Source organism: Mastigoproctus giganteus, chromosome 13 (assembly GCF_048544385.1).
Source record: "Mastigoproctus giganteus isolate SK-2022 chromosome 13, ASM4854438v1, whole genome shotgun sequence".
Lineage (NCBI taxonomy): Eukaryota > Metazoa > Arthropoda > Arachnida > Uropygi > Thelyphonidae > Mastigoproctus > Mastigoproctus giganteus.
Genome location: NC_143587.1, coordinates 68,908,938 through 68,930,559, shown reverse-complemented (window position 1 = coordinate 68,930,559; position 21,622 = coordinate 68,908,938). Strand labels below are relative to the sequence as shown.

The 21,622-nt window shown below is 40.3% G+C and overlaps 1 protein-coding gene across 3 annotated transcripts in view; it reads right to left on the bottom strand.

Moving 5' to 3' along the window:
- Positions 1-9,922, bottom strand: part of Sap30 (SIN3-associated polypeptide 30) — a 110,251-nt gene extending 100,329 nt beyond the window's left edge. For 2 of the 3 annotated variants that reach the window (XM_090387052.1, XM_090387054.1), the window contains exon 1: positions 9,693-9,795. The gene's annotated coding sequence lies outside the window, so the exon portion shown is untranslated. Of the gene's footprint in view, positions 1-9,692; positions 9,796-9,862 lie in introns of those variants that run through there. The other variant, XM_090387053.1, reaches the window with a different exon arrangement.
- Positions 9,923-21,622: the final 11,700 nt, after the last annotated feature.

The following is a 21,622-nucleotide window of genomic DNA, read 5'->3' as shown; positions in this document are numbered from 1 at the left end:
TAAAAACAATATAAAAACAGGAAACATGCAAGAAATTTAAAAAACTATGGAAAGAATATTACCAAACACTGTTCAAAGGGGAAGGAAACAACACTCTTGCCTTATATAATAGAAGAGATAAAGAGCCCTCAATAACAAAAGAAGTTCAGAAAGAAATTAGCCAAATGAAGAATGACAAGGCACCCGGAAATGATGGCATCCAAGCAGAACTATGGAAATTCAGAGGCGATGCAACGTTAAAACACCTCGCACAATTGTTTAATACAATTTTATTTACAGGTGATATACCAGAAGACTGGAAAAGTGGAATAATAGTACCTATACACAAAAAAGGATATAAATTGTCAGAATTATAGACCCATTACCCTTTTAAACCATATTTATAAAGTACAGGAAACCCTTGATTAATGCGGTTTTGAACAATGCGGTTTTAATTAGTGCGAAAAATTTTTTTGATACTATCCCCTTAATATATGCGTTATCAAATTTGATTAGTGCGCTGTTTTTTTCTTGCGGTGCTTGGCAACTCACAACGGGGCCTAAAGCGGCAAATACGTGACGCACTCACCAGGGTCTTCTAACTTAAATGAATGGGAATCGACTCCAAAATGCTCAACAGCAGCACCCCATACCACTCTGAAATTGAAATTTGCTCTGGTAATTCATATTCTTTTATTCTTTTATTATTAATATTAAACTTCTTTAATATTATGATATTAAAGAAGCAGTTGAGAACATACACAAATCGTGGGAAGAAATGACGAACAGCTGCATGAGAGCTGTCTGGCAGAATCTTTTGCCTGAATGCGCAAATGATTTTTGCGGTTTCATTAATCCTGTCAACAAAGTTATTGATGAAATTACTACAATTGGAAAAGACCTCGGCTTTGAGGAAGTAGATTCAGAAAACGTTAGAGAATTATTGGAATCGCATTCAAAAGACTTAAGTAACGAAGATCTTGAAATTGAGCATCAACATGCATACGAGGAAGAAGACGAAAATGAAGCAGAAGAAAAGCAATTTGCTCCCAAAGAAATTTCATTCAAAAAACTTGAACTATTTAATACACTTTAAAAAGCAAAAGAACTCATACTAGAGATTGATCCAGATGCAGAGAGAAGCATGAACGTTCGTTGAGGGTTAGATAAGCAAATTGATTGTTATCACAAAATCATGGAGGAAAGGAAGAAAGCCACCACTGTTCAATTGAAGTTAGATAAGTTTTTTTGCAAAAAATAAAATTTAAATCATACTATCTTTTTTTAAATTTATTCCTTAATAATTTAAGAACTATGCAGTGCATTATAAGTACGTATTGAGTAAGAAAAAATATATTTTTACAATTTCATAATTTTCAAGGATTCATTATAATTATTCCCATTGTTTCTTAAGTTTGATTAGTGCGGTTTTAATATGTGCGGTATATTTCAAGGATTCATTAACCGCACTAATCAAGGGTTTCCTGTACTGTATTTGTAAGGATCTTACAAAATAGGATACTTAAAACATATGAAGAAGCAATAGGGGAAGAAGAAGAAGCAATAGGGGAAGAACAAGCAGGATTTAGAAAAGGCAGATCAACAATAGACCAAATATTCATACTAAACATCGTTGCAGAAAAATATTGGAATAAGAAGAAACCTCTATCTGTGCTTTATCGATTTCAATCAGGCATTTGACTCTGTAAACAGAGAAAATTTAATGAAGCAACTACAAAAAATCCCACTTGATCATGAAATAATCATGTTTGTAAATAATTTCTATAAAAATACAAGAGCAATAGTAAAATTCAACAACCTTAAAACAGAGAAATTTGAAATAGAGAAAGGAGTCATGCAGGGATGCCCTTTATCCCCATACCTATTTAATATCTACCTAGAAGAACTAATGAAATCAACTGAAGAAAGATGAGGCACTATAATAAATGCAAAAAATATAACCCCCCACATAATATATGCAGATAATATTGTGATTTTAACAGAAACCAAAGAACAACTAAAAGAAATATTAATAAACGTCGATAAAGCAACAATTATGGAATTAATATTAATATAAATAAAAATCAAAGTACTGTAATGCAAATCAGAAAAAACATAAGACAAACATAAACATCCAAAATGAACAAATAGAACAAGTACAAAAATTTGTATACCTGGGTTCTCTAATAACCAGAAACCTAAGTAATATTTACCAAATTAATCACAGACTGAACATTAGATAGACAAACATGAACAAACTGAAAAACATATGGAAGAGCAATAAAATCTCAAATAGTCTAAAAATTAAACTATATGAAACTGTCATCATACCACAGCAACTTATGGATCAGAGAATTGGAGAATAAATAAGAAAGAAAGGCAAAAAATAATGTCATTTGAAATGGGATGTCTAAGGAAAAATCAATAAAACAAATTGGAGAGAAAATAAAACAATAAAGTAAGGAGATCTAAATTTTGAATGCAGAATAAGAGAGCAGATCAACAAAAAACAACTTCAGTGGTTTGAACATGTGAACCAGATGAACCAACACAGGCTGCCTAGTGTAGTACTGACAGGAAGAATTGGAGATAACAGGCCACCAAGAAGACCCAAAAGAGAATGGATCCAATGTCTAAAGGAAAACAGAGGCTTTCAGAGTTATCACAAATGATGCAAGATTCAAGAGATCGACAACAAAGGAGGACGATATTTAAATAGACTCAACTCGTGCCAAGCGGAAGAGTAGAATGATGAACCAACATAATTTTAATTAAAGGCACATAATGGAAGAAAACAAGCTAACATAGTATCAGCCAAAAAAAAATAAAATAAAAAAAACCTCCTCATTTCACACATCGACTCACTCCAAATGTTTGACTAGTTCTGCCTTGAGTCTATTTAAGACTGGTTTTAAACCATTTTTTAATAATGGTACCCCTAAGTAATTTGTTTTATTTTGAGGCACCCCTACTCAATTTGCTCAATATATATATATATTATATATATATACAGGGTGATTCACTTCCAGTGCGACAAACTTATAGGAGGTGTAGCGGGCACAAAGATGAATCGGAATCACATAGCATTGCAGGGTCCGAAATGCCTTCATCATGCAGTAGAGGACGTTGAACGGGAAGTCGCGTGAACAGCGATCCCGCCGGAAGTCAGCATTTGCAAAGCGGTTCCCGAGGCAGTAGGATGAATGAGTATTGAAACGTTGAACTGGCCGACATGCACCTGGCGTATGGAGCTGCGGACTGTAACGGGCACGCCGCTCGTACCAGGAACGTTTCCCACACAGGCGTGCTCCTCATCATACGATTTTCGCACGTGTGCACAGAAGGTTACGTGAGACTGGTTGTTTCACGAGAGGTACCATGAATCGAGAGCGATCGACGAGGACGCCAGACAATGAGGAGAATGTCCTATGTCTTGCAGAAGGCAATCCGAGTACGACTACTCGAGCGATAGGCCAACGTTTGGGTATTTCCCAATCCACTGTATGGAGGATACTGTCAACAAACCAAATGAGTTCATACCATCTGCAACGCGTCCAATCATTGGAGCCTGCTGATTATCCACTCCGGAGGACTTTTGCTACTTGGTTTCTTCAACAGAAACGGTTCGGAAATGCTGACTTCCAGCGGGATTGCTCTTCACGTGACCTCCCGTTCAAAGTCCTCTACCGCATGACGAAAGCATTTCGGACCCTACAATGCTATGTGATTCCGATTCGTCTTTGTGTCCCCTACCCCTCCTGCAAGTTTGTCGCACTGGTAGTGAATCACCCTGTATATATATTAAAAAATATGTTATGATATTTATAACAATAATATTATTATAAAAATTACATTTCATAATACAAATTATATATATATATATACAGTATATAATTTTATTCTTTATATAGAGGTACTAAGTAAACATCAATTATAGATCACCACAAAATTAAAAAGATACCATACGCCATTTTATAATAAAATATATAAATTTAAATATAATAGTAAGTTTAAGTAACTTAAACCCAAATTACATTCCTGGAATGTTGTTGCGGCACCCCGACTGAAAGCCACTGATTTAAGCTATCAACTTCTACAAGGACAAATGGAAGTTCGTTCCAGCAATCAACTATACGCTGGCTAAAGGCAAACTTCTGCACATCTATCCTACAACTGTCTTTCCTCAATTTGAATTTAAACCCTCTCAGGCGATTATTCTGAGCAACAGACCTCAGCATTGAGCATGCTCAAAACATTCAAGGCTTATACAGCTCAATCAGATCACCTCGCAGGTGCCTAGTCTCCGGACACTGTAATTTGCAAAACTTAAGCCTTTCTTTGTAAGAGCAACCCTTTGTTCCATTCACTAATCTTGTTGCCCTTCTCTGTACTCATTCCAGCAGCTCTACATCCTTCTTAAAATGAGGCATCCAGATCTGTATAAGGTACTCAAGGTGTGGCCTGACCACTGCCTTATACAAGGGAATAATCACCTTATCCCTGCTAGAAAAATTCCTGTATATCACTGACATGACACCATGAGCTACTCTTGCAGATCATCTGCACTGCTCAGAAAACTTCAAATCTGTCTGCACAATTACACCCCAGATTCTTTTCATTCTCTACCACTATCAGTGTAGTACCACACAGTTGATACGTTACTCTGCGGTTACTGCTTCCCATATGCAGTACTTTACATTTGTCAATGTTAAAAACTTCAGTTGCCATCTCAGCCCATCTACTCAACTTTTCTTGATCCTGTTGCAGCAGTGTACTGTCGTTAATGTCATTAACAACCCTGCTGACCTTCGTAAAATATGCAAACTTGGATAATAAAGCCTAATATACCATCATCAATATCATTAATAAATACAGAAAACAACAATGGACGCAACACTGAACCCTGAAGGACTCCACTAATAACATTAGTCCACAAAAAGCATTGGCCATTGATTAATACTCTCTGTCTTCTCCCACTCAACCATCCCTTTATACACAGCAGCAATTTGCCTCCAATGCCACACTGCTCCAAATTGTGCAACAGTATCAAAAGCCTGCATGTGCAACAGTATCAAAAGCCTGCATGTGCAACAGTATCAAAAGCCTTTCTAAGATCCAGATATATGATATAAAAGTTATTCCCTGGATCCAGTTCCCTTTAGATCACATCATAGCATCCAATCAAACTGGTCAGACAAGATTTCCCCTTAACAAAACCATACTGTGTTCAAGTTGCAATTGAAGTCTTGTCTAGATGATCAACTATATAGTGGTTAAAAGAAGCATTGCAGTGCTTCTTTTAACCACTGCCTCCATTAATTTCCCTGGAACAGAAGTTAAACTAACAGATCTGTAATTACTTGTGTCACCCTTTGATCAACCTTTGTGAATTGGGGTCACATTTGCACATCTAAAGTCCATGGGTACTTCCCCTGAGTCCAAGGAAGCACTCATAATTATGGCTAAGGGTTTGCATACTTCCATTGCTGCCTCATTTAATATAGCTGGATAGATCCCATCCATCCCAGTTGCCTTTCTTGTGTTTATCTTCAACAATTTCTCCTCCACTTTGCTCTCAGTTAGTACAAAATCATCCAGCTCACTGCAAGAGTTTAATTCACCTCTGGCATTCCCCTCCCTGAATAACTCCTCATATGTGAATGTAGATGCAAAATACTCATTTAGTTTATTGGCTATCTGAGCAGGATCATCAACAGTTAAACCATCGACATCAAGTAGATCAATCTGATTCATCACCTTCCTTCTAGCGTTTACATAAGTAAAGAATAGGTGCATGTATACTTATGCTAGAAGTATAGTAAATAAATTTGATGAATTTGAAGTGTTGGTCAAGACATCAAAGGCGGATATTGTTGGGATATCAGAGACATGTTGTCACACTGATATAAGAAATGCTGAACTGGAATTTGGGGAGTACAATGTGTACAGAAAGGACATACAGGATAGGAAGGAAGGAGGTGTTATGCTGTTAATTAAGAAAAACAAAATCAAAAGAAGTGCATCCAGTTGATATAGATGAACAGTGCACTGTTGAGTCAGTTTGGAGCGACATAAGCACTGCGAAAGCAAAAATAAGAGGAGTGTGTTATAGGCCTAATGACTCGGATGAGTACAATGAACAACTGTACAGAGAAATAGTGGGCTAGTAAATCGGAATGTCTTATAATGGGGGATTTTAACTTCCCAGATATTGACTGGAATTTTTGGGTTGGGCACTCACACACTAGTCAGACTTTTGGGGATTTATTGGATGATTGTTTTCTGCAGCAGCATGTTCGAGAGGCAACCAAGAGAAAGTAATACTCATGATCTGGTTATCAGCAGTGATCATTCATGTATTAGGAATTTGCAGATAAAAGAACCACTAGGTGGCGGTGATCCGGTGTACTGACGTGGGATTTACTTAAAGATTTAATTACCATCAGGGGTAAAGGAAAGGGTTTTTGCTTCCGTAAAGGCGAGTACAGTGGTCTCCGACAGTTTTTAAATTCTGTACAGTGGGATCACCTGACGATGTTACCAACAGTAAATTCTAAGTGGGAAGCATTCAAGGAATTAATCGTGGATGCTACTAAAAGTTTCATACCTATTAAGAAATATTGTTCAAGGTTTAGGCCTAAATGGTTGTCAAATGAACTAATGAGACTCGTAACAGACAAGAAAAATGCATGGGATGCATATAAATTATCAAGTGTCTCAGAAGCCTATGGCAGATATAAGTTAATCTACAATCAGGTCACAAAGGAGGTTCGGCAGGCGAAGGCAGATTACGAGAAATCCTTGGCAAAAGATGCTAAGAAAAACAGCAAGGATTCCTTTACTTATATAAACTCTAAAAGGAAGGGGATGAATCTGATTGGTCCACTTGACATCGATGGTTCGACTGTTGATGATCCTGCTCAGATAGCAAACAAACTGAATGAGTATTTTGCATCTACATTCACACGTGAGGAATTATTAAGGTTTGAAAATGGCAGAAGGTTATCAAATTGTAGCAGAATACTTAATGATTTTGTAATAACTGAGAGCAAAGTGGAAGAGAAAGTGTTGAAGTTAAACGTAAGAAAAGCACCTGGGGTGGATGGGATCTATCCAGTTATATTAAAGGAGGCGGCAAAGCAACTAAGCAAACCCCTGGCCATAATTATGAGAGCATCATTGGACTAAGGGAGTTTCCCACGGACTGGAGATGTGCAAATGTATCCCCAATTCACAAAGGGGGATCGAAGGGTGACACGAGTAATTACAGACCAGTTAGTTTAACTTCTGTTCCGGGTAAAATAATGGAGTCGCTGGTTAAAGATGCATTGCAGGATTATCTAGACAAGACTGCAGCAATAATCAGTCATAGCATGGGATTGTTAAGGGAAAATTGGAAAGTCTTGTCTGACAAATTTGATAGGATATTATAATGTGGTTACAATGGAACTGGATGCAAAAAATAATTTTGATATTATATATTTGGATTTCAGGAAAGCTTTTGACACTGTTGTGCATGGAAGACTATTGTACAAATTGGAGCAGAATGGCATTAAGGGTAAGTTGCTACAATGGATAAAAGGATGGTTAAGTGCGAGAAGACAGAGGGTGGTAATCAATGGGTGCTGCTCTTCTTGGACTAATGTTATTAGTGGAGTCCCACAGGATTCGGTGTTGGGTCCACTGTTGTTTTGTATATTTATCAATGATATTGATGAAGGTATATCAGGCTTAGCTTCGAAGTTTTCAGATGATACAAAAGTTGGCAGGGTTGTTAATGACAGTAATGGCAGTGTGCTACTGCAACAGGATCTAGATAATTTTGGCAGATGGGCTAAGAAGTGGCAACTGAAGTTTAACCTTGACAAATGCAAAGTACTGGATATGGGTAGAAGTAACCACAGAGAAACGTACCAACTGTGTGGTACTACACTTAAGGTGGTAGAAAATGAAAAAGACCTGGGAGTAATTGTGCAGGCAGATATGAAGTTTTCTGAGCAATGCAGACAGGCTGCCAGTTCAGGTCATGGGGTTTTGTCAATGATATATAGGAATTTTGCTAGCAGGGAAAAGGAGGTGATTATCCCTCTGTATAAGGCAATGGTCAGGCCACGCCTTCAGTACTGCGTACAGGTCTGGAGGCCTCATTTTAGGAAGGATGTAGATTTACTTGAGCGTGTACAGAGAAGGGCAACAAGATTGGTGAGGGGAATGAAGGGACCCTCTTATCAAGAGAGGCTTAAGTTCTGCAAACTGCAGTGGCTGGAGACTAGGCACCTGCGCGGTGATCTGATTGAGGTGTATAAGGCCTTGAATGGGTTCAGCACGCTGAATACTGATGGGATCCTTCCACTTGTTCAGATTACGAACTTAAGGGGGCATTAATTTAAATTAAGGAATTACAGATGTAGAATAGATGTGCGGAAATTTGCCTTTAGCCAGCGGGTGGTTAATTGCTGGAACAAACTTTCATCTGTCGTTGTGGAAGTTGATAGGTTGAATAAATTTAAGGAGGAACTGGACAGGCATTTGGAGGGAATGGTGTGGTTTTTTTTTTTTTTTTTTTATTTTGGCTGATGCTGCATAAGCTCATACATTTGCTTTCTTGCATCACATGCCACTACTACTACTTTTTTTGCATCCTTTGCCAAAGGTTTCTCATAATCTGCCTTTGCCTGCCTAACCTTCTTTGTGACTTGGTTACAGACCAACTTACATAGGCTTCCACATCACCCATTAATTTATATGTATCCCATGCATTTTCTTCTCTTAAATTATATGTATCCCCTGATGGTAGTTATCTCGCTGAGTAATCAGTGCCACCTAGTGGTTCCTTTATCTGCAGATTCTTAATGAACGAAGAATCACTATTGATAATCAGATCAAAAGTACTGATCCCTCTAGTTGCCTCCGGAACATGCTGCTGTTGAAAACAATCATCCAATGAATCGTTGCTAGTGTGTGTGTGATCAACCCACAAATTCTAGTCAACAACTGGGAAATTAAAATCCCCATTATAAGGCACTTGGATTTACTGGCCCACTATTTCTCTGTACAGTTGTTTAATATACTCATCAGAGTCATTAAGCCTAAAACATACTCGTACTCTCAATTTTGCTTTCCCCGTGCTTACGTCACACCAAACTGAACCGACACTGCACTGTGCAGCAATGTCGACCGGCTGTACTTCCTTGGATTTTACATGTTTCTTAACTAATAGTTGGTTTGGATTTTATTGGCACATTGCCAACTAAGGCTATAATGCATCAAAATCAGTCTTAACTAAATCATAAACATTCCTCCCTTCCTGTACACATTGTACTCCCCAAATTCCATTTCTGCATTCTTAATATCTGTGTGACACCACGTCTCTGATATCCCAACAATATCTGCCTTTGATGATTTGACCATCACCTCAAATTCATCAAATTTATTTACCAAACTCCTAGCATTGGTGTACACGCAAGTATACATGCACCTGTTCCAATTCTTAGCTACCCTAACACAGGCCATATATTTTCTTGTTTCGCAATGACTCCCAGCAGTCTTTGAAATCTCCTGCACCTTATTTTCCAGGTTTCTGCTCATTCCAATAGCAGCAGCGCAAGAATCACTTTCACCTCGGCCAACAGCTACTGTTAATCTATTAGTCCATGTAAAAAATATTAATAGGAAACGGCTTTAAAAATTAAGATTTCTATGAACCCACTTACGTCAAGTCCAAGCAGTATAAATCTAATTTGCATCCAAACTGAAACCATTTCGACAAAACTATCTTAATTCAGTGAATAACAGCGACTTCCACATACGAAACCTTTTAAGTAAAATATTAATGTCTTAACAAACAAAAAAAAAAACTTTAAGAGTTATTAACAATACCTACTCAACAATACGAAAGACTCAATAAATATAAACTAATATAAGATAACTTTAGCTCAGATAACATTTCCAGACACGCAGAAAACTAACCAACAACCACAGAAACCAAACGTTAATACGCACAAGTTAGTGTTGATAACCACAGAATAGTAGCATACTTCTCTGCGGTTTCTACTCAGCTTAGATCGAAATAATCGAAACTGATTCAAATATTCAATCAATACTGACGTCTTTCGCCATATTCACGCCCAAGGGATTAAAAATAAAAATATTTCCCTACAAATTAACACAACAAAATGTTTTTCGTGAATATTTCATTATGAACAGTGTCGCCGAAGACACTGTTCATAATGAAATATTATTTGATATAATAGGCATCCAGGCATGCAAATTGTAAAGATCCAATAGAAATCGAACTACCGCCTTACATTATGCAAATAATTTATACCCATAAAAACACGGGATGCAACCACATCACTTCATTCCCATTTTTTGGCTTTCTCAGTGGGAGAGCCACATCTGTAGTACTCAGGAAAAAAATCCACTTCTTCTGTACATCCCCAATTTCAATAAGTTTAATCATTCACTAAATTATTCGAAGTGCCCATCTCCAAAACACCAGATTAGGATTAGCATTAGCATTAGTAGAGGCATAAGATGCAAGAAAGCAAGATTATGCAGAATTAGCCAAAAAAAAAAAAAAAAAAACTCTCATTTTACCCCTCCATTCGTTCCAAAGGCCTGTCCAACTCAGCCTTAAATTTATTTAGCCAATTAGCTTCCACAACAAAAGATGGAAGCCTGTTCCACTAATCAACTACTCGCTGGCTAAGGGCAAATTTCCGCACATCAATTCCACAAATATCTTTCCCCAATTTGAAATTGTGCCCCCTCAGGTTCTTAGTCTGAGCAAGAAGAAGAATCCCATCAGCATTCAGCTTGCTCAACCCATTCAAGGCCTTATACACCTCAATCAGACCACCTCGCAGGTCCCTACTCTCCAGGCACTGCAATTTGCAGCACTTGAGACTTTCTTGGTAAGAGAACCCCTTTGTTCCCCTCACCAATCTTGTTGCCCTTCTTTGTACTCGTTCTAGCAACTCTACATCCTTCCTAAAATGAGGCCTCCAGACCTGTACACAGTACTCTAGGTATCACCTGATCATTGCCTTGTATAACGGGATAATCACCTCCCTGTCCCTGCTAGCAAAATTTTTATATATCGTTGACAAGGCTCCATGACCTGCCTGGCAACCCGTCTGCAGTGCTCAGCGAACTTCATATTTGACTGCACAATTATCCCCAGGTCTTTTTCGCTTTCAACTTCACTCAGTGTAGTATCACACAATTGGTACGTTTCTCTTCGGAAAATAAAATCGGTACGAAAGACAAGGAATCCAGGCGTGGTCATCGAAACAGAGACCACAGAGGAAATAAATGAAATAATAGCCAACCCCAAGATTGCAACCCTGGGGCTCAGAGGTGAACCCCCAAGAAGGAAGGGGCCCTCCATCCTTATAACCCGAGGAGGTTGCAAGAGAATTGTTTTATAGAAATCTGTCCAAACATTTGCCAGATCAAAATATAAATGATCATGTGATACCCAAGCACACCATCAAGACCAAGTCCTCAAGCACAGTCAACTGGTCTGTAGAACTGAGCCCGGTAGCTTGGCAAATACTTATAAATCAGACTAGAGTTTATATATATTGGGGTGGCCACCGATTCCGCGAATATGTGGCTATCATCAAATGCTACAACTGCTGCAAGTTCGGACACACATCGCACACATGCTCCCAGGCTGTGCGAACCTGCGGCCACTGCGCTGGCAAGGGCCACAACTTCACCGACTGCCCAAATAAGAGCACAGACGCCGTTTGTGCTAACTGCAAAAGTCAGAAAATTGAAGGATCCCATTCCCTCAGAGACAGCATGTGTCCCATATACCAAAAATACAAGAGCTTGACCCAATCCAGAACAGATTATGGCACCACACCATAAACAATTCAACACTAAAGTAATCAAATTCTTCCAGCTAAACGCTCATAGAACCAGGGCAGTGGCCGACCAGGTCAGGATGAAAGCCGACGACGAAAATATAGATATCATCATACTCCAAGAACCATACGCAGCCGTCAATCAAGTAAGGGGATACCCCCTACAATACAAGATCATACAGCCTGAAAATGAAACCCCTGGGCCGCTATTGTGGTCAGAAACCCAGATATAACAGTTACCAGGATCACTCACCTCTGCACGGCCTGGGCAGTCTGTGCACATCTTATCTCAGCACTGGGAGCCTTCTACGTTGTAGCCCTTTATTGCCGCCCTGGAGAGGACATAACGATGGCTACAAGGTACCTAGAACATGTAACAAATATCCTCCCTGACCAGAAACTAATAATAGGAGCGGACGTGAACTGCAGGTCACCAGCTTGGTACAGCCATACCCCGGACAGGCAGGGGACAAGGAATGGGCAGTGCCTGGAGGAATTCCTAGCAACATCAACGATAACAGTGCTAAACCAACCTAATCAACTACCGCCTTACTGCAACCTACGATGGGAATCAACCATCGATGTCTCCCTAGCCACTAGGAACATTGCTGGCAATATAACAGACTGGACGGTTCAGGATGCCTGGACAACGTCCGACCACAGGGTCCTGGCCTTCCAACTCAACAGAGACCATCAGAGACAATATCCTGAGAGAAAAATGCTGCAGAGATATGCATTGAACACTGCAAACTGGAACCAATTCAGAGATACCCTAATCGCAGAAAAAGATACACAGCAAGCTGCAATTCAAACAAACCAAGACCCTCACCAACTCCAACAAACAGTCACAGCGATTATTACTAAAGCATCGAATGCTGCCATAAAACGAAGAAAACCTGCCTCAGGCGCTGTACCATGGTGAAGTCCGGAGCTCCAGAGGCTCCGAAGGGAAGTCCAGGACAAACGAAAAGCATTCCAGAGAGCCAGACGCTCCTGGCCTGCCCCTGAAGTGGATGCACTGCGGGAAATCTACAAAGAGGCCAGAAACCAGTACACCTCGCTCATACGCAGAAGTAAACAACTCTCGTGGGAAAATCTGGTCGCAACCACTGGCAACACTACCCCTGGGGGGGGTGGTCTACAAAGTAACCACTAATAAACTCCCCAGGGGAGAGGTAATTTTAACCACCATAACACCACAGGGAGATGCTACCAATTCTTGGGAGGCATCTGTTAACAATATTTTGGACGCAACCTTCCACCTTCATGTAGACCCACAGACACCCCAACAAATCAAGATGTGCACAGAGAATGACGACTACCGAACAGAAGACAGGGAACCGGATTTCACAATAGAGGAATTACAAGCGGCTGCGCACCTTATTAAAAGTAAGAAATGTCCGGGTCCGGACCTCTTGCAGCCGGAAATCATCAGGAAGGTGGTGGAGATAGCCCCTGACATGCTACTGAACCTCTTTAATCTATGTCTCCAAACTGGGACCTATCCGAAGGACTGGAAAAAAGCAAATATTAAACTCATAATTAAAAACCCGACAAAACCACCAGACCAACCAACTTCCTACAGACCAATAGCCCTACTAACAGTCTGCAGTAAACTCTTGGAACGACTCCTGTTAACCAGAATACAGGCTCACTACCTACAGGCAAACCTAATGTCCCCAAACCAGTACGGCTTTAGACCGGAAACGTCGACTGTAGCTGCCCTGAAGAACGTCCTTGCACATGCAGCTGCCACAGAAAACAAATATTTCCTGGCTATCTCTATCGACTTTGCTGGGGCGTTCGACACCCTTTGGTGGCCGAGCGTCCTGGCCCGGTTCCGGGAGAGTGGGATGCCGGGCAACCTCTATCGAGTAATCGAAAGCTACCTCTCCAGTAGACTCATCATGGTGAATGCTCCATATAAAATACTCACCAGAAAAATCTACAGAAGCTGTCCACAAGGCTCCGTTTTAGGACCTACGTTATGGAACATCGTCTTGGATGAATTCCTAAATACAAATATTGGAGAGGCGTCTTCACAAGCCTTTGCAGACGACCTCATCCTGATGATAGAGGGAAACAGCAGAATCCAGCTGGAAAAAAAGGCAAATCATGCCCTTTAAATCCTACAAGAGTGGACCAATTCCACTTCTTTAGGATCTCTGCAACCAAAACGGACTCCATTCTCCTCAAGGGTTCCCTAGATTACAGGCGACCCCCACAGATTAAGATTGATGGTATCACATTTGGACGCAACCTTCCACCTTCATGTAGACCCACAGACACCCCAACAAATCAAGACTTAGACACCTGGGAGTGATACTGGACCCCACTCTATCCTTCCAGGCACACTTGAAATACATCCGAAAGAAGATACGGGGCTATACAGCCCTTGTTACCAGAGTAGCAAAAAGGGATTGGGGATTGAAAAAGAAGACCCTTAAGTTGTTTTACAAAGCCGCCTTCCTGCCAATAGCTACCTATGCTTCCGGAGCATGGTACCCCAAAGTCACCATGGCTGTAAATCGCAGAATCCTCGACTCTATCCACAGAGCCATGCTTCACGCTATAACCCGGACCTGCAGAACAGTTAGCACCCACGCGCTGCAGGTGCTGGCGGGAACCCTACCTTTAGACCTCGAAGTAGCTAAATGTGGAGTATTATATGAACTCTCCAAGGGAAGAGCCTGCACCTTCGCCGGCTTCGACGCAGATCCTACCACAAACCGTTTGACTGAGAAAAAGAGACTTACAAATCATCTCGTGCAAACCTGGCAAACCAGATGGGAGAATTCCCCAAAGGGAGAAGTCACCAAACGATTCTTCCCCAACGTTGGAAAACTCTATCCAATGGCTCCAGCATGGTTCACGCCGGGACTCCACGCGACCTTCCTGCTAACAGGACATGGTGCCTTTAAGGCTAAACTTACAGCCCTGGGCATTACAGATGACCCTACTTGATGCTGTGGAGAGCTGGAGAGCTGGCACCACCTCATGCATGAATGCCAGCTTTATGATGACCTCCGCTGTCAGCTCATCACCCGGATCATTTTTTTGCCCAGAGATAGAGAACACCTCCTGGACGGAAGGCAGGAATATATTGCCTTCTCAAAGTTTGCCGAAGCCTTGTACAGAAGAAGACAGGACCTGAATGCACACTAGCCACATAATGGCTAGAAGCCAAAATATGAATAACACCAAAGAGGTCCTACCAAGCAACCATGAAGATAGACAAAAAATCTGAATGAAGGATGAATAGCAGCTGTTCTGGCCACCTGAGCCAAGCACTAGCCCGGCTCTCCTTTAATACCTTCTCTTCGGTTATTGCTACCCATATGCAGTACTTTGCATGTGTCAATGTTAAACTTCAATTGCCACTTCTCAGCCCATTTCCCCAACTTATCTAGATTCAGTTGGCTTTCGGTAACTATATGCATACTGTCTTTACTGTCGTTAACAACCCTGCCAACCTTTGTATCATCTGCAAACTTGGACATTAAATGTACAAATGTATTATTAGTAGACTCATATGATGCAAGAAAGCAAGCTTATGTAGCATCAACCAAAAAAAAAAAAAAAAAAATACGCTCCAATTTCACCCCTCCGTTCATTTCAAATACCTGTTCAGCTCAGCCTTAAATTTATTTAGGCTATCAACTTCCACAACAAAGGAAGGAAGTCTGTTCCACCAACCAACCAACCACTGGCTAAAGGCAAAAACAAATGTACATTTGTTCTAACAATCAATTACTCTCAGGGTGGAAGAAAATGTTCACAAATTTGTATTGCAACACACACACACACTCTTCAATATATGTAGTAGGCGTACACTTTTACTCTGTGTAATATATATATATATATATATATAATTGTTTAATTAATTTATATATATTTTTTTTGCCACCTACTGTTCATTTATTATTTCGGTAACTATATGTTACCCTTGGGCCTTTGATTGCGTATATTTGTCCAGGGATTTTGGGTTAGCTAGAATACAGTGAGACAAACTGACAAATACACATAGTTAGTTAATTGTAACATGTTTAATACAAGGAATTCAAACTCATGTACATACAAATTTTCACTAATTGTCCACTACAAGCAAACTCCACAGGAATGTACCGTTACAAAAGTTCTTTGCTAAATCTCATTACCACGAAGAATAATTTACAGTTCTTTTAAGACCTCAGTTGGGTTTTATCCTTCCACTTTACTGGTTAAACATGTCATTCGCAGGCAGGAGTACTGAATGCCTTATATTTTATTCTCTTCTCCCCAGGGACTATATCTTGGCTAGGTATAATAACGGTAAACAGTACCTACACTTAATTTTCCCCTTCTCCAGTTTGGGCCAGCTCCTTGGTTTTAGGACGACTTTCCATTATGGTCTTCATTTCGGATTTCTTTGTTCTGTATCTCCAAAAAAACTCACCGAACAACTCACGCTAAACGACCAACTCTCTCTCCAAACCAGGAGAGAGAGTTGGCGACGCAGAAGCCTGTAGCAGATATAAGCTAGTCTGTAATCAGGTCACAAAGGAGGTTCGGCAGGCAAAGGCGGATTACGAGAAATCTTTGGCAAAAGATGCTAAGAAAAACAGCAAGGATTTCTTTACTTATATAAACTCTAAAAGGAAGGGGCTGAATATGATTGGTCCACTTGATATCGATGGTTCGACAGTTGACGATCCTGCTCAGATAGCAAACAAACTGAATGAGTATTTTGCATCTACATTCACACGTGAGGAATCATTACAGTTTGAAAATGGAAGAAGGTTATCAAATTCTAGCAGTGTGCTTAATGATTTTGTAATAACTGAGAGCAAAGTGGAGGAGAAATTGTTGAAGTTAAACATAAGAAAGGCACCTGGGGCGGATGGGATCTATCCAGTTATATTAAAGGAGGCGGCAAAGCAACTAAGCAAACCCTTAGCCATAATTATGAGAGCATCCTTGGATTCAGGGGAGGTTCCCACGGACTGGAGATGTGCAAATGTATCCCCAATTCACAAAGGAGGTTCGAAGGGTGACAGGAATAATTACAGACCAGTTAGTTTAACTTCTGTTCCGGGTAAAATAATGGAGTCACTGGTTAAAGATGCATTGCAGGATTATCTAGACAAGACTGCAGCAATAATTCAGACACAGCATGGGTTTGTTAAGGGAAAGTCTTGTCTGACAAATTTGATTGGTTATTATGATGTGGTCACAAAGGAACTGGATGCAAAAAATAATTTTGATATCATATACTTGGATTTCAGGAGAGCTTTTGACACTGTTGCGCATGGAAGACTACTGTACAAATTGGAGCAGAATGGTATTAAGGGTAAGTTGCTACAATGGATAAAAGGATGGTTAAGTGGGAGAAGACAGAGGGTGGTAATCAATGGGTGCTGCTCTTCGTGGACTAATGTTATTAGTGGAGTCCCACAGGGTTCGGTGTTGGGTCCACTGTTGTTTTCTATATTTATCAATGATATTGGTGAAGGTATATCAGGCTTAATGTCGAAGTTTGCAGATGACACGAAGGTTGGCAGGGTTGTTAATGACAGTAATGGCAGTGTGCTACTGCAACAGGATCTAGATAATTTGGGCAGATGGGCTAAGAAGTGGCAACTGAAGTTTAACCTTGACAAATGCAAAGTACTGCATATGGGTAGAAGTAACCCCAGAGAAACGTACCAACTGTGTGGTACTACACTTAAGGTGGTAGAAAATGAAAAAGACCTGGGAGTAATTGTGCAGTCAGATATGAAGTTTTCTGAGCAATGTAGACAGGCTGCTAGGGCAGGTCATGGGGTTTTGTCAATGATATATAGGAATTTTGCTAGCAGGGAAAAGGAGGTGATTGTCCCTCTGTATAAGGCAATGGTCAGGCCACGCCTTGAGTACTGCGTACAGGTCTGGAGGCCTCATTTTAGGAAGGATGTAGATTTGCTTGAGCGTGTACAGAGAAGAGCAACACGATTGGTGAGGGGAATGAAGGGATCCTCTTACCAAGAGAGGCTTAAGTTCTGCAAAGTGCAGTGGCTGGAGACTAGGCACCTGCGCGGTGATCTGATTGAGGTCTATAAGGCCTTGAATGGGTTGAGCACGCTGAATTCTGATGGGATCCTCCCACTTGTTCAGAATACGAACCTACGGGGACATAAGTTCAAATTAAGAAAGGATAGATGTAGAATAGATGTGCGGAAATTTGCCTTTAGCCAGCGGGTGGTTAATTGCTGGAACAAACTTCCATCTGTCATTGTGGAAGTTGATAGGTTAAATAAATTTAAAGAGGAACTGGACAGGCAATTGGAGGGTATGGTGTGATTTTTTTTTTTTTTTTTGGCTGATGCTGCATAAGCTCCTACACTTGCTTTCTTGCATCAAGTGCCACAACTACTACTACTACTACTACTACCACCAACTCACTGTAAACGACCAACTCTTTTTCTCCGTTTCCCGTCGAGCAAATCCTTATACATTCCATTTGGTACTAAATTCTACTCCACACCTTATTTTAATATCATCCCCGATTAATTCCTTCGTCCTGGACCTTCTCCGTATATTTCTCCTGGCTCGCACTTTTTTCGAGGAATTCTGACTTGACCTTCGTTCTGTAGGTCAAAGTTTGCCGTCCTTCTGAGAAATTTCCCTCGCCCTTAAGCACCTTCCTAACGGTTAATACCTGATCCCATTTTAATCTTTCGTTGACGGGTATAATTAAATGTTCACCGAATCAGTCTAATTTGTAAGAATATATTCCAATGTTAGATGGATATATATTATAATTATTATTTTATTTTATTTATTTATTATTATTATTCTTTTTTTTTTGGTAAACCAAAGCTTACAATGTCCCCTTGTGTACATCATCTGAGAAATAATAAAGATGCCATCAGCATTTACTTTATTAAATCCACTTAAATTGAAAGCATTTCAAACGGGCCTATTCGGAACAACTTGTTAACTGTACTTATTAACAGGAGAGACTGCTTCTACAGGGATGGGATACACTTAAATAGAAAGGGTGCAAGAATTTTTGCTGATGCTATCGAGGCAGTGTTGGGTGGGTCGGAAAACTGATAGCTTGGGGGGATACAAGGATTAATAGTTTAACAGTAGCCATAGGCAGAGGTGAAGGTGATTCTTGCACAACTTCTATTAGAATAAGTAGCGACCTGGAGCGTGGGGTGTTGGGGGTTTCAGGGACGGGTGGCAGTCATCCTGAAATAGGTGGGTATATGGGATGTGTTAGGGTAACAAAGAATAGGAGTAGGAGCATGTATGCTTGCATGTATACCAATGCTAGAAGTATAGTAAATAAATTTGATGAATTTGAAGTGTTGGTCAAGATATCAAAGGCGGATATTGTTGGGATATCAGAGACATGGTGTCACACTGATATAAGGAATGCCGACCTAGAATTTGGGGAGTACAATGTGTACAGAAAGGACACACAGGATAGGAAGGGAGGAGGTGTTATGCTGTTAATTAAGAAAAACATAAAATCAAAAGGAGTGCATCCAGTTGATATAGATGAACAGTGCACTGTTGAGTCAGTTTGGTGTGACATAAGCACTGCGAAAGCAAAAATAAGAGTAGGAGTTTGTTATAGGCCTAATGACTCATTGAGTACAATGAACAATTGTACAGAGAAATAGAGTGGGCTAGTAAATCGGAATGTCTTATAATGGGGGATTTTAACTTCCCAGATATTGACTGGAACTTGTGGGTTGGTCACTCACACACTAGTCAGACTTTTGAGGATTTATTGGATGATTGTTTTCTGCAGCAGCATGTTCGAGAGGCAACCAGAGAAAGTAATACTCTTGATCTGGTTATCAGCAGTGATCATTCATGTATTAGGAATTTGCAGATAAAAGAACCACTAGGTGGCAGTGATCACAGTGTACTGACGTGGGATTTACTTAAAGATTTAATTACCATCAGGGGTAAAGGAAAGGGTTTTTGCTTCCGTAAAGGCGAGTACAGTGGTCTCCGACAGTTTTTAAATTCTGTACAGTGGAATCAACTGATGATGTTACCAACAGAAAATTCTAAGTGGGAAGCATTCAAGGAATTAATCGTGGATGCTACTAAACGTTTCATACCTATTAAGAAATATTGTTCAAGGTTTAGGCCTAAATGGTTGTCAAATCAACTAATGGGACTCGTAACAGAGAAGAAAAATGCATGGGATGCATAAAAATTAACACGTGACACAGAAGCCTATGACAGCTACAAGTTGATCTGTAACCAAGTTACAGAGGAGGTTAAGCAGGCGAAGGCAGATTACGAGAAATCCTTGGCAAAAGATGCTAAGAAAAACAGCAAGGATTCCTTTACTTATATAAACTCTAAAAGGAAGGGGATGAATCCGATTGGTCCACTTGACATCGATGGTTCGACTGTTGATGATCCTGCTCAGATAGCAAACAAACTGAATGAGTATTTTGCACCTACATTCACACGTGAGGAATTATTAAGGTTTGAAAATGGCAGAAGGTTATCAAATTGTAGCAGGATACTTAATGATTTTGTAATAACTGAGAGCAAAGTGGAAGAGAAAGTGTTGAAGTTAAACGTAAGAAAAGCACCTGGGTGGATGGGATCTATCCAGTTATATTAAAGGAGGCGGCAAAGCAACTAAGCAAACCCTTGGCCATAATTATGAGAGCATCCTTGGACTAAGGGAGGTTCCCACGGACTGGAGATGTGCAAATGTATCCCCAATTCACAAAGGGGGATCGAAGTGTGACACGAGTAATTACAGACCAGTTACTTTAACTTCTGTTCCGGGTAAAATAATGGAGTCGCTGGTTAAAGATGCATTGCAGGATTATCTAGACAAGACTGCAGCAATAATTCAGACATAGCATGGGTTTGTTAAGGGAAAGTGGGAAAGTCTTGTCTGACAAATTTGATAGGATATTATGATGTGTTACAATGGAACTGGATGCAAAAAATAATTTTGATATCATATATTTGGATTTCAGGAAAGCTTTTGACACTGCTGTGCATGGAAGACTATTGTACAAATTGGAGCAGAATGGCATTAAGGGTAAGTTGCTACAATGGATAAAAGGATGGTTAAGTGCGAGAAGACAGAGGGTGGTAATCAATGGGTGCTGCTCTTCTTGGACTAATGTTATTAGTGGAGTCCCACAGGGTTCGGTGTTGGGTCCACTATTGTTTTGTATATTTATCAATGATATTGATGAAGGTATATCAGGCTTAGTGTCGAAGTTTGCAGAGGAAACAAAAGTTGGCAGGGTTGTTAATGACAGTAATGGCAGTGTGCTACTGCAACAGGATCTAGATAATTTGGGCAAATGGGCTAAGAAGTGGCAACTGAAGTTTAACCTTGACAAATGCAAAGTACTGCATATGGGTAGAAGTAACCCTAGAGAAACGTACCAACTGTGTTGTACTACACTTAAGGTGGTAGAAAATGAAAAAGACCTGGGAGTAATTGTGCAAGCAGATATGAAGTTTTCTGAGCAATGTAGACAGGCTGCCAGGTCAGGTCATGGGGTTTTGTCAATGATATAAAGGAATTTTGCTAGCAGGGAAAAGGAGGTGATTATCCCTCTGTATAAGGCAATGGTCATGCCACGCCTTGATTATTGCGTACAGGTCTGGAGGCCTCATTTTAGGAAGGATGTAGATTTACTTGAGCGTGTACAGAGAAGGGCAACAAGATTGGTGACGGGAATGAAGGGATCCTCTTACCAAGAGAGGCTTAAGTTCTGCAAATTGCAGTGGCTGGAGACTAG